The sequence below is a fragment of the Gekko japonicus genome, unplaced genomic scaffold, assembly GCF_001447785.1.
Source record: "Gekko japonicus isolate JY-2015 unplaced genomic scaffold, Gekko_japonicus_V1.1 scaffold3678, whole genome shotgun sequence".
Classification (NCBI taxonomy): domain Eukaryota; kingdom Metazoa; phylum Chordata; class Lepidosauria; order Squamata; family Gekkonidae; genus Gekko; species Gekko japonicus.
Genome location: NW_015170385.1, coordinates 98,194 through 114,018, shown reverse-complemented (window position 1 = coordinate 114,018; position 15,825 = coordinate 98,194). Strand labels below are relative to the sequence as shown.

General features: G+C 42.2%; 1 pseudogene; it reads right to left on the bottom strand.

Annotated features, from left to right (window-relative positions):
• Positions 1–12,972: 12,972 nt before the first annotated feature.
• Positions 12,973–14,722, bottom strand: LOC107116360 (annotated as a pseudogene).
• Between the last annotated feature and the right edge of the window lie 1,103 nt (positions 14,723–15,825).

The following is a 15,825-nucleotide window of genomic DNA, read 5'->3' as shown; positions in this document are numbered from 1 at the left end:
CAAAACGTTTGAGGAGATGGACAGCCTTTTCTACAAAGGCCCTGTTCATGCGAGCCGTTTGGGCCGGGAGAAGGAGGGATCGGGGCCGGAGCAAATGGGCGCAATCCCACAGCAACATCTGGGGAACGTTGTGCTACCGTCTCCGATCCGTCCCATCCCGCCCATACAGCGCACCAAAAAACAACCACCTACCTGGGTGGTTCTTTCGATTGGGCCGCAGCAAGTGCGGCCGTGGGATCGCCGGCGCGTCCTTGCGCCGGCGCATCCCCGGCTCCTGGCCGAACTGCGCATGTGTGAGCATGTGCAGTTCGCCAGGCTCCCCTTCCCACCGTTGCATTCTCCCCGGCATCTGATCGTGCCGGGGAGCGACGGCGCCGCGGCTCGGGGGATCCGTGAGATCCCGCCGCGGCGTCTCAACTGTGATGCGGCTCAGATTAGCCGCAGTTCGACCGTCCTTTCCCCTGCCGTGTGGCAGGGACCAAAGAAAAGCTAAAAAGTTCAGGTTGAGTTTAGCAAAATGTAAGTAAGTGGAACCTGCTAGAGGTTTATTAACTTATGGTTGAAATACAGAAGAAATTTTCACTCTCCTGTAATACTAAAATTCCAGAGTTGCCAACTCTGGGTTGGGAAATTCCTGGCGATTTGGGGATGTGAGTCCACCTTTCAAAGTTGCTGTTTTCTCCAGGGGAGCTGTTATCTGTGTTCAGTTGTAATTGGAGGTTGGCAGCTCTCCAGGGGCAGTCTGACTAGTAGTTGGCTCAGAACAAAGAAAAGAATGTACTTCACATAACACAGTTACCTTGTGAAACTCACTGCTGAAGGATATAAAGACCTCCTCCAGCTTAGACGGCTTTAAAGGGGGACTGGATAAGGTCATGAAGGGTAAGTTCATCAATGGCTATTATCCATAATGTCAAAATGGAGCCTCCATGGTCAGAGTCAGTGCCCCAATGTACTTACTGAGGGGAGCAACAACAGGAGAGGACTGGGCCCTATATCCTGCTTCTAGGGGCATCTGGTTGGCCACTGTGGGAAACAGGATGCCGATCCATTGTTCTGATTGACCACAGATGCCAGCCAACTTTCAATAGGAAAGTCAAAGTTGAATTCAGAATGGGCTTACACTTCAACAACACTTCCTGATGCATCTGTTGGAAGTAATATTTTTATACGAGAAGTGAGTCCACAATTATTCTTTTCCAAACGTTATTTTTATGAATATATTCAATGACAAGAATCAGCTTGTTTCCAAGACAACAAAATTCAAACACCAACAATTGATTGCTTGAAAGGAGGCCTCCCATCTTTCATTTCTTTGAAGGAACTCACAATTTGATGGGCAAAATGCCAAAAATAATTAGACGGACTAGCTCCACAAACCCCGTCGGAAGCAAACGGATCTGCTGCAAGGATTTTCTCACCAGAAATCATGAAAATCAAATGAAAGCCTGGATAAGATCCTCTCTGTTGAGTATCACAACACACACACACACACACAAAAGGTGGGGAGGAGGGAGCAGCAGAGAAGAGCAGAATGTTTCTGGTTTGGGTAAGAGAAACAAAAAGAAAAGCTTTGAGACTTGATGGGGTCTTCTATGAAATAATAAGTGGGCAGGGCAATCAAATTTAAAGCAGCATCCCCCAAAGCAAGGTCAAAACTGCTAGAAATGTTCATTTCATTTTTATTTGCTTTTCCTGTGAGGTATCCTCTCTGGCTATAATTTCCCATTCTTTATGTTGAGATCAAGAGATTTGTGCTGTGCAGCCTACGAATCAATTCAGCTATCCTGGCAGCATGCCAATCTTTATTACATTATTTGTTACCCCCAACTTATTGCAGAATAAAATAACTGCTCTACAGGACAAATTAGTTAGTTTTTCTTCTTTTTCCTTGACCTTCAGTTCCAAGCACCCACCTTGTCTCACTCTGCACCCACATGCAGGTAATGATTGTCTGTGTTGGAGAAAATGAGACATAACTGCAGAGTCTGTGCCAAAGGAAATCATTGATCCTGTGGTGTGCAAGCTAGCCAGCAGGCTAATTCTCTCTTGCAATAGCCGTGGTGGCCCCCCCCCCCCCGCCGCCCCCGTCAAAGAAACTCGGACCTAGAAATTGTCAGGAATGCAGGTTGAAAGGCAAGTTGTTAGTAGAGATGTCAAAAGTTAGCAATCAGAATCTTTGCAGGATTGGGGCTGTGCAGGAAGGGGGAGAAGGGATTTAACCCTTCAACTTCTGGTCTTGAAGTCACTTTTTATTTAGCATTTTTAAGGGGGGAAAGGTTTTTTTTTTAAAGGATGCATTTCCTGCATTTAATATGCCAATGACAGCCCAGTTTTGGTTAGTGAAACCACGTTGGGGTTGAAGGGTTAAATCCCCTCTCCCCTTCTCACGTGGGCCAATCCAAACTGCAGCTGTGTACATGTGCAATTTGCTTTCTACAGACTGACAAAGGTTCAGGATCTTCATCTTGTCTGTTTGGGCATTATAATGAGTAAGGAATAAGAAGGGTTTAGGCCAAGTGGAGAGGGGAGGTGGCATGGTATAGCCCAATCTCATCAGATCTTGGAAGCTAAGCAGGGTCACTACTTGAAAGGGAGACCACCAAGGAAGACTCTGCAGAGGAAGGCAATGGCAAACCACCTCTGCTTCTCACTTTCCTTGAAAACCCCTTGTTGGGGTCACCATAAGTCGGCTGCGAGTTGATATCACTTTAGACAAACACAGGCCAAGTGGGTATTTTTTTTTTAAAAAGACAGATAATTAGGGCAAGACAGATCCATTATCTTATGGAATTAACATACGGAATTCACAGCCACGATATATGATGATGCTTACCAGTTTAGATAGTTTTAAATGGTAATTAAACAAACCTATAGAAGACAGGCTTGTTGATAACTAAATAAATCAGAAATCCAGTGGCACCTTAAAGACTATTGATTATTGACTCCTTATCCGATAAGCTTCCAAGCCTGCTTGAAGGCTTCCCAGGGACCTCGAAGAAGAAGAAGAAGAAGAAGAGATTGGATTTATACCCCGCCCTTCACTACCCAAAGGTGTCTCAGAGCGGCTTACAAACTCCTTTCCCTTCCCCTCCCCACAACAGACACCCTGTGAGGTGGGTGGGGCTGAGAGAACTCTGACACAAACTGTTCTTTTTCAAGAACAGCTGTGCCAGAGCTTGTGACTGACCCAAGGTCACATCAGCAGGTGCAAGTGGAGGAGTGGGGAATCAAACCCGGTTCTCCCAGATTAGAGTCCGCACACTTAACCACTACACCAAACTGGCGGAGGAGGAGGAGGAGGAGGAGGAGATTGGATTTATACCTCACCCTTCACTACCCAAAGGGGAGACAGGGCAGTTTACAAACTCCTTTCCCTTCCCCTCATCACGACAGACACCCTGTGAGGTAGGTGGGGCTGAGAGAGCTCTGACAGAAACTGCTCTTTTTCAAGAACAGCTGCGCCAGAACTATGGCTTGCCCAAGGTAATCCAGCAGGTACAAGTGGAGGAGTGGGGAATCAAACTCGGTTCTCCCAGATTAGAGTCCGCACACTTAACCACTACACCAAACTGGCAACAGTATGATGATCTAGATCTTGATCTGATTCAACAGAGCTTTTCTTATAGGTTGTCTAACATTCTCCTGGTGAAGCAAGCATGAGATTTATGATCCTTTTCCACTGACTTCTAGGACACTGGAGTCAATGCGCGCAGGGCTAGTTGTCCTGGTGAAGCATGGTAGGGTTGAAAATAATGCATGGCAAAAATATGCAGCTGCCATAAACTCTTGGAAGTGAAATAACTGTGGTCCCTCTCACCCCTGTCCCCCAGTATTAACTAGATAAGATTCTGGAGATCTGCAACCCCATCATTCTTTTAAAAAAGCAACTGTGTGTGTGTGAGAGAGAGCGAGAGCGCATTTCTTCAGGTGCCTGAGCTGTTTCTCCAAAAGGATCAGAACCCCAGAGTTGTTAGTGGTCCCAGTAGGTAAAACCTTTCCCCCCCTAAGGGGCTAATAACATTTGGGAAGAAAAACATTTTCTTTTGAGGAGTGTGTGTGTGTGTGTGTGGGGGGGATTAATCTGTTGCCGTTAATGTGTGATCAAACAACTCTCCCTGTGACTGCTTTTAAAGAAAATTAAAAATGTCTGGATATCATGGTTGCTGAAATACAGAGGGATGGGCAAGAATCATACGTGCTAGTTAAGAGATGATGAGATGTTTACAAGCAGAGGAGAGGCTTCTTGGCTCTTCAGCCTTCTGTCCTGTACTAATAAATCATTCATACTGAGGAAAGCTTAAATTGATATCACCTCACTTCCTCTTGTGGCTATAAAGGGACAAAGAGGCAAGAATGCTAGCCTGGGGAATGCGGGATAGAGCATAACCTATGATACAGCAGACAATCTACAGACTGATGGATCTGATACTGTTCCCATTACAGTCAAGGGCAAAACTCTCATTGACCCCAGCCAGTCTCTCTCTCTCTCTCTCTCTCTCTCTCTCTCTCTCTCTCTCTCTCTCTCTCTCTCTCTCTTTCTCTCTCTGTGTGTGTGTGTGTGTGTTTGTGTGTGTGTAGATTCAGGTGTGTGTGAGGAGGAAAAGATGTTAGTTTTTAAAGCTCTGTTTTCACCTCTTCATTTTGTGCCTCTATTGTGGCTTATATTCTTGATGGTCCAATGAAGAGAATCAACCTGGATTTGGTTTCATAGGCAGCTGATTAGAGGCTCATATATTTCAACAGCTGAATGACTGAAGAAATTTCATTAAGGCCCATCAGTAATTGAAGTAATGGGTACTTTATTTTTGTTTTTTTTGCACTTGATTCTTGATAGCCCCATGTATCTTTAAGAAATAAGACAATTTAATGTGGATCTCCAGACTGCTAGAGGAAGCTCTACTACTTCCCCTCATGTCCCTGCTGCTATTTAGATAGGCTTCTGGCACATTTTGCATTGCCATTATAAAGCTGTGGCAGATCTTGAAGGAAGGAGGTCCTCTGTGTGGTGTCATGACCTGACAGATTGCTGAAAGAGGAAATATGTTCTCATTCTGTGGATATATATATTTTAGTGCTATTATTTGCAAATAATACTTCTGCAGAACTTTTTATTTATATCTGTATCCTGCCTCCAGGAGCCCTCAAGGCTAAGACTGATTATATAACTCAAGTTATCAAAGACTGGACACAACAGTGCTAATTAAATTGTCAGGAAGGCCAAACCTAGTTCCAGAGCAGCTAACATCTCTAAGGAATTTTGTACCGCAGGTGACTCTGGTCTCGTACAGTACTGGATATCCTGTTACACAAAACGAGTATGTATGTATAGCATTAAAAATGGCCAATAATGTAAATATATGGATGCCTCCATGTTTGCACACCTATGGTGGTCAGTTTTTTACATCTTATATGAAAACAAGGTAGTCAGCAGAGGCATATTAAGGGGCAAATAAGGAAAGTGGGGTTAGGGGAGGGGAACCATTGACTGGTGGCTGGTTAAACAATCTTGACAACATATCCATGGGCCAGACATTTTGCAGTAGAGCAGTAGACAGTGGTTGGGTAGAATCCCAATACTGATCTGGAGATTTAAACAAAGACAAATAAACAAAAAAGCTGTGTGTAAATGTGTGGGAAAGTACAATGGATAATGGATATTGAGTGATTATGATTTAGTCATGCATGCTGAATAGATACCTTTATGGGTATACATTTAATTAGCATCTGGAATTTAACAAGGCTACAAAGAAGGGCAATGCAGTTTTACATAAAGCCATTGCATTGGTACAGTTGATACATAGAGATAAATGAAGATTTAATTTTTAAGGCAATATTGGACAGGTGTCTATTTAAAAACAAAAACAAAACCCCCTTTGAGTTGGACTGTATTTCATGGAATCAAATAATATTTTAACAATCCAAGGTCATCTAGTTTCAACTGTTTATCTTTTTACTAGTGAAATGCTCTTGGAAAAATGGCCATGTTTGGATAAAAAATATTTGCACAATCCTACTAATGCCAAGTCTATTTCCATAGTAATCATATTTTGTGTGTGTAAAAGGCTGCTTGCCAATGAGTATTCTTTTAAAACACATAGATAAAAAACAAAACAATTTTGTCTTATTGGCTGCAGCCCAGATCACACCTCTGTATATTTATGTACCACTGACTGTCTTAAATACAAATTCTGTGTAGGGCAGGAGACAAGGGGGGAAATATTGGGGAAGACTTTGAGACACTTTTGTTCATCCACACCTTTTACAGAATGGTACTTTGTAAATTGACACAAATTTGGGTTCTGATGAGAAAGCAACTTGGGGTGTGGATTCTGATTATAGAGTAATTGGTGTCTGTGTGTGTGTGTGTGTGTGGGTTTAACATGAACTGGTCATATGTCCAGATTGCATGACTGCTTTCACAGAAAAAAATCTGGGAATCAGCTATGTGATCTGAGCACATGCATGGTGGACTGTATCCACATAATCCAATTTATATGTTAAGAAACAACATGGATGTTTAGAGGGAGGGCATATGCACCAGGTGAATGCTGAAGCCAGCCATGTCTTTGCTTCCCTTAATGTGTGTGAGTGATGAGTCAACTTTATTCTTAATAGTATCTCTATATAATAATTCTGTTTTGGAGTGGCAACATTTCATGCACTCCCTCAGCCATTGGCCCATCAGCCACCACTCAAGAGTACTCGCGTGCCATTGGCCGGGTGCTGGGTCTGCTCTTCTTCCCCGCCCACTCCCCCTTCAGCCACTGTGCTCTGTCAGAATTACTGGCAAACGGTTTTCTCTCTTGACGAAGATGCTTTTCCTCCTTGCCTCCTGTGTGGGACTAACTTTCTTCTCAGTGGCTGTTGGTAGGTGTAACGAAATGGCAGTTACCTGTGTTTGTAAGATGGCTGTTGTTCTTTGTTTAAAATGTTCCCCCATAAGGTTTAATAGAGCTGTAGTTCCAGAGAGGGGCCTGCAGGGGTATCACTCACTGGGTTGAATGGGGCTTCCTCATCTGCTGGCCTACAGTTCCCAGCTGCCCCAAGGCCAAAAAGTGTGGGAAAACAGGGACTTTCCCAATGGGCGGAGCAGCATCAATATAGACTGCAGCCCATACAGTGAAGAGGCAGTCTTCGTCCCTGGGAGGCAGCAGAAATTCAGCCACTCCACAGTCGGCTGGACTGGGGAATGAATGGAAGTTTCCCTGCTCTCTTGGGCTACAGAGAGAGGCTGAAGTACAGCCAGAGGCCAGTCCAAGGAATGATTCTATCATGAGCCCACAACCTCCAGAGGTAGAGACTATTGTGTGTAGGGGAAGAGGACTGCGTTTAACCCCTGTTGATTTATGCCATGTTGGTTGATTGCCTTGTTCATTTAGTGTGTATGTGCTCCATAATTGTGTAAATAGTTAAATAAATTCTTTTATTTGGGCTAATAATCAGTGTGGTGCTCTGACCACATAGTCTCCCCCACTCTGCATAATACCAAAAGGAGGGGGTAGCCCAGGCAAGCAAGGAAAGACCAGACCCTTGGGTTGCCAACTTTTCCAGGGATCCCCCAAAGATTGGGGATTTCATCTCCAAATAGGGAGATTCGGCCAGAGGGGTCTCACTGTCCCTTTAAGAAGGCAGTGATGATTCTGCGAGTGGTGGCAGCGAACTTAAGGAGTGAGATACACCCATGGGATGAGGGTGGGAGGCAAACAGCTGAGTTGTAAACTGGAGCCCATTTCGCCATGGTAGGTAACCAAGCTTGGTTCAGACAAAGCAAGGAAACCCTTTGCAGGCCTTTGTGAGGAACTCATTGGGGCCAGTCCTGACTAGGGTTGCCAGCTCCAGGTAGGGAGATTCCTGGGGATTTTCTGGTAGAGTCTATGGAAGCCAGGGTTTGGGGCAGAGAGAGGCCTCAGCTGAACAGAATGCCATACAGCCCAGCTTCCAAAGCAGTAATTTTATCTGGGGGGGGGGGAAGAGGTCTGTTGTCTGGAGTTCAGTTGTGATACCTGGTGATCTTCAGGCTCCCCCTGGAGGTTGGCTGCCCTAGGAGTAGCAGTCAGTGCTTCAGAGAAGGGTCTGCTAGATCCAGGTTCTTGCTGTGGAAGCTGAGTGGGTGATTTTGGACCAGTCACAGACTTTCAGCCTAACCTACCTCACAAGGTTGTTGTGCAAGTCAAAAGGGGGAAAGGAGAATGATGTAAGCTGCTTTGGTCCCCAATGCAGAGAAAGACTACTTTTCCTTCTGGTAAACCATTGTTGCCAATCTCCAGGTGAGGGCTGGATATCACTCAGAATTACAACTGCTCTCCAGATGGCAGAGATCAATTTCCCTGGAGAAAACGGTGGACTCTGTGGCAGTCAGGGCTTCGGAGCACAGAAAATGGTAGACTCTGTGGCAGTCAGGGCTTCAGAGCATGGAAGAGGATGTAGGTGTGTGTGTGGGGGGGAAATGGAAAGCTGAAGAGTGAGGGGGAAATAAAGGTAGGTTGATGATTGGCTGGGAAGGAGTGGGAAATTCCTGGAGATTTGAGGGATGGAACCTGGAGAGGGTGAGGTTTGAGGAGGGGTGGGACCTCAGACAGGTACAATGCCATAGACTACACCCTCCCAACCAGCCATTTCCTCCTGGGTAACAATTGTTGCCAATCTCCGGGTGAGGGGTGGAAATCACACAGAATTACAACTGATCTCCAGGAGGGAGGGGGGGAGATGGAAATCTGAAATCAGAGGTGCAGATAATGGCAGAGGTTGATGCTTGGCTGGGAAGGAGATAGGGTTGCCAACTCCAGGTTGGGAAATTCATGCAGATTTGAGGGGTTGAGCCTGGAGAGGGTGAGGTTTGAGGAGGGGTGGGACCTCAGACAGGTACAATGCCATAGACTCCACCCTCCAAACCAGCCATTTCCTCCTGGGTAATAATTGTTGCCAATCTCCAGGTGAGGACTGGAGATCACTCAAAATTACAACTGCTCTTCAGGTAGCAGAGATCAGTTCCTCTGGAGGAAATGGTGGACTCTGTGTCATTATACCCTGCTGATGTTGCCACAGCACATTGACGCTGAGTGCCCAAGGCCTTGGCCCTCTCTCAGAGCCTCTTTCTAGAGCTCATTGTATTTATTTCCACAATGAGCCTTATACCACATTGGTAGATCCTCACTGCATATAGGTTACATTTTGGAAAGAAGTAAATGGGATAGTAGGGGTATCAAGGAGGTCAACAGGCTGACCCCGTGAGTTCCCAGGGCAAGAGCACACAAATAACCAGTCCGATGTTATTAAGGATATTTATAGAGTTTATTGGAAGAATAACAAGTTAATATGAATATAGCCAACAGATTACCAAAAGTTACAGAGGACACAAAACAATAAAGCTAGCTTTTATCTACCTGACACTGCTTTAAAGTCTTGTTAGGTGGTACAAAACTAAGGCCTCTGATCAGTGTAGATTACAATTGCCAAGCAGTTGCCAAGCATAGAGTCAGGCTTCTATCCATGAAGTCTCAGATAGATAATCAAGCCCCTGGAGGGATATTATAATTATACCTCTGACACCCTAAAGTCAGGTGATTGTGACATCCAATCCTAACACGTCTCCAGGAGAATTCTCCAGAATTTTACATCACTCCTCCTGGTCTTCCCCCCTCCCAACTCTAAGAACATGTTCTCATGAGAAGCCAATGGCCCTGGCCTTGAACTGATAAGGTGCCAGGCAGGCCGAAGCGCTTAATTAGCAACATCTGCAATGGAGAACCAGGCCTGTTATTATATACATTAACCTTGAGGGGAGGCAAGAATGGTGCTTCGCCTCACAAGGGGTTAGAGGACAAGGACGGAATTTTTAAATATAAGGCAAGGAAAATGTTAGTCTTGATACTTCCTGTGGTTACTAGCAACCCAGATGGTCTAGAAGGGCAGAATATTTGGAATAACCAGAACATTATAAAAGGAACTTGTCAGTGAATACTAAACTGAGTCAGTTTAACTCTGGAGGATGCCATGCTTCCTTAGAGTGCTCTGTTCTTCCATTCCACTTATTTTTTTACACCAAAAATACTATTTAGCTGCATGAAGGCAATTATTTTAGATTGCTTCAAAATTACAGGAAGAGGTTGTATTTCATTGGTAGAGCAATAAGTTCTGGATTGAGTCTGACATCTCCAGTTAAATATTTGACTTTCAATTTTATTCTTAATAGTATAGTTTATAAAGCACAACAGTTTGTTATACTTTCTCAGGCTGTTTGCCTAATACAAACACTCAGTAAACTACAATACACATACAGATCCAATTTAGCAATCATGGAAGCTTCACATAACATGGGATAATACAATTAATTTTTCAAAAATAAACTAAAATGTCATATATTTCAGCTATAAAAATTAGGTCACTGTCCTCAGAGTCCAAAATATCAAGTGGTGGGTGATGTGAAAACCTTCCACCAGAGACCCTGAAGAATTTCTGCCAGTCAGAGTGGACAGTATTGAGCCTGATAGAGCAAGGGTTTGACATTGACACAATATAAAGCGGCCTCATGTGTGTGTTCCTCATTGAAACTCAAGGGAAAACAGTAGCGAAGATGAGGTTGGCTTGTGTGAGCTTGTGAATGAATGTATAGTTTTCAACTCCCACAGTTAATATCTTCTCTTTGAAATGGGGGGGTGAAGTGCGTGAGGATATATATTAAGGGGAGGAAGTCAGAAGAGCAATCAGTTCTTTGTTTTGTGATAAATTTAACGTAGCTGTAAGAAGGCGTTTGCACAAATGCCTTTTTATGAACGGCAATTTCCATCCATTTAATAATGACCTTGCTTTTCTCATGAGAACAGCACAATTATCAATCTGTCACTACATTTTGTCGTAGGGCAAGATAGCACTTCCTGTTAGGCTTAATCGGTTCTCCCATCTGTGGAACACTAGTCTCTCCGGAAGACACCTGCTTTCTCAAATGTTGTTTTTAAGGATCAGATCCATTGAAGTTGATTGGGGAAGGCTTTATAGGACTGGTTTTGTTTTAGGAAAAAAAGAGATGAAAGCCAAGCTTCCAGCCTGCATGGAAATTAAGGGGGGGGGGGAACCCAACAACCTCTAATAAAATGAATGTGTGCACGCACACACCAAACTGCATTAAGCATTTATAAGAAACATAATTGATTTAATATGTTTTCATTAAATTTTATGCAGCATTTCTGGGTTTAGAGTGTAGTTATCTTTGCCCCCCCCCCCAAGCAGGAATTTAATTTGGTTCTCAGCAACAGCATAAAGTCTTGAGATTCCATGGATATTCCAAGTTCAAACAAAAGCAGGCTGCATCTTAACCAAAGTTTTCTGTTTTGGGGAGAGCTTACACAAACCAATTAAGTAACACCTACCATACAATAGGCTGTCAATTTCTTGTTTATTAGGGATAGTTAAGTCTTGCAAAAACAGACTGCTTTTCATGTGCAGAGATATTTCTTTTTAAACACAGGGCACCGTTTCAGTATAGGTGACAGACTGCAAGTTTCATTACTGTCTTATGTAAAAAAAAGTATGTACATGAACAACTAGCATGTCAGGAAGTGTGTGTGTATTAAGTGCTGTAAGTTGCTTCTGATTTACGACAACCCCAAGAATTAGTGCCCTCCAAAATATCCTATTGTTAACAGCCTTGCTTAGGTCTTGCAAACTGAGGGTTGTGGCTTCCTTTACGAAGTCAATACATCTCATGTTGGGTCTTTGTCTTTTGGAAGAGAGCTGGCTAAACTCTGTTTTGCCTGATATGCTAAAATTAGTTTGCTAGGCCAGAGGGAAGGAAGCTACTCTTATAGTTGCTTTAGTTATATATCACTTTTCAGGTGTATCAGTCATGGCTTTACCACTGAAGAAGATAGGTTGTTGTGAATTAGAGACAGTCCATCACATCATTTTTTCTAGGATTATAGAACTGAAAAGGGGGCTCTACTGAGGAAACATCCATGCCTATCCATATGATTCCACTCTGTAAAGTCAATCAGTTGCAGATGGATGCTGAGTTGGCATCCGACGGGAACAAAGCCTTTCCAGTGGCTGCTCCAGAATTACAGAATTTGCTTCCCATAGAAGTGTGCATAAAGGATCTGTAAAAAGAGCTGTTTATCTCTTCTTTTTAAAGAACCAAATAAAGTAATAGAAAGACTCTAGAAACTTATACCCTCACAATCTTGTTGGTCTCTTGTGCTTTGTTGTTGTTCAGTCGCACAGTCGAGTCCGACTCTCCGCGACCTTATGGATGAGATCACGCCAGGCCTTCACGCCATGCTACTGCACTTAAATCTAGCTGCAAAAATAAACTTGTTTTGATTGTTTTGTCTTTGGTGAGGATCTCTATCTCAGTAGGCTTTTAATGGTCTACCAGTCCTCAGGAGGAACTTGGAAAGGTGTGAGGCAAAGCACCCTAATTTCCCTCAAGGGTTAATGTGATTAGTAGCAGGCCTGCTCCAGCTTGCAGGTATCTGTGGTTTGGGCCTTTCTGCAGATACCATCGTTATCTCTTTCAAGGCTGGAGTTAAGAATGAGGTAACTGGTTAATCACAAGAAGCTGTGCTCAGCTTAAGGTTGCCAGGTCCCCTCATTGCTACAATGAGGGGATTCAGAGGGCATTCTGGGATGTCCCTGATATGATGATATCACCCAGAAGTGATGTTATCATGCCAGGGATGTTGCATGGGGATGTGCTAGATCAGTGGTTCCCGAACTTATTTGGCCTACCGCCCCTTTTTCAGAAAAAAAATTACTCAGCGCCCCCCTGGAAATCTACCTTCAAGAAGTGGACAAAAAGATGCAGTGACAAATTTGCACATAGTAAAGAAAGATGTTGTAAATAAAACACTTTGAAGCTCGAAATCATAAAAGTATTTTATAAAATCAACCATAGTAACATTTGCATACACACAGAAAATTAAGATAACAAAGGATAATATTAAAATAAAAATCACAAATGACATTAAAATAATCCTAATGAGAAGGATGAATTTGGTGCACTGTTATCAATTTATTAATGTTTGGCTCTATTTTTGTCAGCAGCAATCTTAAAGCACCGCAATTAGCTATTTGCAATCGGTTTCTTTATTTAGTTAACAGATTTGTGACCCCACTGAACCCACGTTCCACTAAATAAGTTGAAGGAAATGCAATTAGAAGCTTTTGTACTGAAGCCCATAATCCAGGATAAAGTGTAGGTATCTGCTTTTGCAGCCAGAACTGTTGGTAGCCATCTTTGAATTTAAATTTAAATTCCTCATTTGTTGTTACTTCTATAAGTTCTTCTTGTAATTCTGGAGATTCTTCTGTGTCTGTCATTGAAAAAGGGTCCAAAACCCAGTCGAGTATGTTCATTTTAAGAATATCTTGTTGATTAAAGTCAGAATAGAGAGCCTCCAAGTGCTGACAATAGGTAAGCAAGTCTTCATCATGTTTTTCTACTGTTGATACATTTGGAAACTGGCTGAATTCCCCTCATCCTAAATTTCATTCGTACAGAAGTTTTGCCACAAATGCAGAAATGACAGTTTTTGTTTTGATTAAATTCAGCTCATTGTCTTGGCGCTGTAGATTTGTTTCATTAAATTTATTAAACAAGTCTGTCAAATAAGCTATGTCTTTTTTGGAATCAATCAAGTTGGCTCGTAAAGCACCATCTTTGTTTTCTAGGAACTCTAGCACTGAGTCAAAGAGTTTATAAAACCGATCCAAACAGGCACCTTTTGATAGCCAACGAACTTCTGTATGAAGCAGCAAACGATTGAATTCTTCATTGTTTTCAATACAAAGTTGTCCAAACAATCTGTCATTCAGTGAATTGCTTCTGATTTTGTTGACCGCTTTAATGACATACTATAATGACTTATGTAGGTGTTCACTCAGATTTTTGGCAACTAGATGTTGATGATGAATGACACAGTGTATAGTGAATACATTTGGAACCACTTTTTTTAAATATGCAAGAATCCCCCTGTAGCGCCCCATCATCGCTGGAGCACCATCAGTAGCAACTGAATATATTACTCAAAGGAATTTCTTTTTCTTTAAAAAACTCTTCCAATCCATGAAATATTGATTCTCCTTTGGTATCAATTTGCAATTTTTTAGTAAATAATAATTCTTGGCAAATTTTTCCTTCTTTTATGAATTGCACGTATGCTAAAAGCAAAGCTTCATTTCCTGGCATAGTTGACTCATCAAGCTGTATAGAGAACTAAGATGTTTTAAAATATTCACATAATGAGTCTTCAGATCTTGAGCCATTTCATCAATTCTTCTTTGCACTGTATTATTGCTTAAAGAAATTTTCTTGGTAATATCAGATGCTGGCTTGTGTAGCATGGCGCGTATTACCTCACTTATAGCTGGTAGAATTAGTTCTTCACCAACAGAATGCAGTTTTCCTGATTTAGCTATCAGTAATGAAATGTTGTAAGAAGCCCATCGTCATCTTGTTTGTATGCTATTGAAAAGAGTTTTGCCATTGTTGGCTGTCTCAAAAAGTTTCTTTAAGTACTTGAAAATAAAATAAATCCTTATCTTTCTTATCAGCATGAACTTTTGTCAAATGTTCTTGCAGTCTTAAAGGCTTCATAGCTTCATTTGATAAAAGTTTTTGGCAAATCAGGTACATTGGTAATGTACTGTTTGTAGGCGACTGAATAAAGCCATAGTTCAAATACTGAATACTATATTGTCTACATTTTTTCTTCGGTTCAGACATAATATTATCTGTAAAAAAGTAAAATTTCTGTGTTTATTTATAAAACAATTAATATTACCAGCAGCGGGCATGAATTATAGTTCTTCCCACCACTGGGGAATAACACCCCCTCACACACACATACACACACGAATTATTGGGGGAAAGCCAGCTTTGAAATAACTGGAAATCATTACTGTCTTGCACCCCCACACTAGGTGCAAGGCAGTTTACATAGTGCAATCCAAAGAGCAATCCAATACCCCAATTTCTTTAATCTTGAAATCATTACTTATCAGTGCCAGAGCAGGAATTCAAACCCAGATCTCCCAGGCACTTGTCTGACATTTAAACACTGTACCACACTGACCAGATGGCTGTCCCAAATAGAAAGAGAAGCTTCTCAAGAACTTCCACTTTAACTTCTGGCTTCCCAGCTGCAAAGTCCTACTTCAAAGCATGCAACCAAGTCTTAGTGAATCTCACAAGCCCAAGTGCAAGGGAGTCAGAATTTGCAATCCTTGGCTTTTCCCATTAAATGGGCTCCATTTGCATAACTTCTGCAGACTATGAAGAATTTGGCATCCTTTGAGGCACACAGCAGTGCAGTCTCAAGAAATATATTTAAAAACCAACCTGAAAATTACAATATTTAAACAACAACCAATAACAAAAGTTGAATCACAAAATAAAAAAACACCACCACACCAACAAGCAATTACCACAATTACTTTTAGAAAACAATCCAACAGAAATACTTTTAAATGCAAACCAAACTTTTAAAACTTTCCCTCAAAATTATTAAATGTAAAAGAGTAAGGCTTAGCCAACCACCACCCCACACCCAACAGAACTGTAACTCAAAGCCACCCCAAGCAGGCCACATAACCTAAAATAAAGGGCCACTAATTTAAAAGGTCCTTTTACTAATATCCCCCTTTAAAAATAATATGTATTTTCCTCAAATCGTACCTTTTAGATGTCTTCTTCTTCTTCTTTTTTTAATAAAGATTTTATTGGCTCCCCTAAAAAGGGGAGGTATTTCGCTTAAAAGAAAAAATGGGAAGGGTAGACAGTGGGAGAAAGAGAAAGCTGAGTGATATATAAACTGGTAAATTAAACTG